General features: G+C 50.2%; 1 long non-coding RNA gene across 1 annotated transcript in view; it reads right to left on the bottom strand.

Moving 5' to 3' along the window:
• The window catches only part of LOC144218009 (uncharacterized), a 2,169-nt gene extending 1,721 nt beyond the window's left edge, over positions 1–448 (bottom strand). Inside the window, exon 1 of the long non-coding RNA XR_013331021.1 lies at positions 290–448. This is a non-coding gene — a long non-coding RNA (uncharacterized LOC144218009). The remainder of the gene's footprint in view (positions 1–289) is intronic.
• Between the last annotated feature and the right edge of the window lie 10 nt (positions 449–458).

The raw sequence follows: 458 nt of genomic DNA, 5'->3' as shown, positions 1-458 counted from the left end.
AGCACGAAGGGGACATTGGTGGCCTTCTCATTTAAAAGGGAAAAATAATTCTCCAGGCTCACCTTGCCCCAAATGCCAATGTCAAGAAGGATAACACCAGTGATCCAGAAGATGAAAGTGTAGATCAAGAGGACGCTCTTGAAACAAGTAATGACTGGTTTAGTCTGCAGTCTCCAAGAGGGGGACGCCATGACTAGCTCAGCACCCTGCCCCGCCGCACCAGGCGAGCGGAAAAGAGCGAGAGAGACGCAGAGTCCCCGAGTCTCCCCGGAAACTGCCGGAAACTTACGAGCTTCTACAACTGAGAAGAGCCGGAAACACTGTACAATTTCTAGAGGGTAAAGTCCGGGAGGCTATCCGAAAAATGACGACAATTTCCGAGCGCCCCCTGCTGAAGGTTACCGAAAACTATATACGAAGTTCTATTGTCGGGAATTTCCTAGATCTGCAAGTGAGGC

The sequence above is a fragment of the Crocuta crocuta genome, unplaced genomic scaffold (genome assembly GCF_008692635.1).
Source record: "Crocuta crocuta isolate KB4526 unplaced genomic scaffold, BGI_CrCroc_1.0 scaffold365, whole genome shotgun sequence".
Taxonomy (NCBI): Eukaryota; Metazoa; Chordata; class Mammalia; order Carnivora; family Hyaenidae; genus Crocuta; species Crocuta crocuta.
This window is presented reverse-complemented; position numbering and strand designations above follow the sequence as displayed.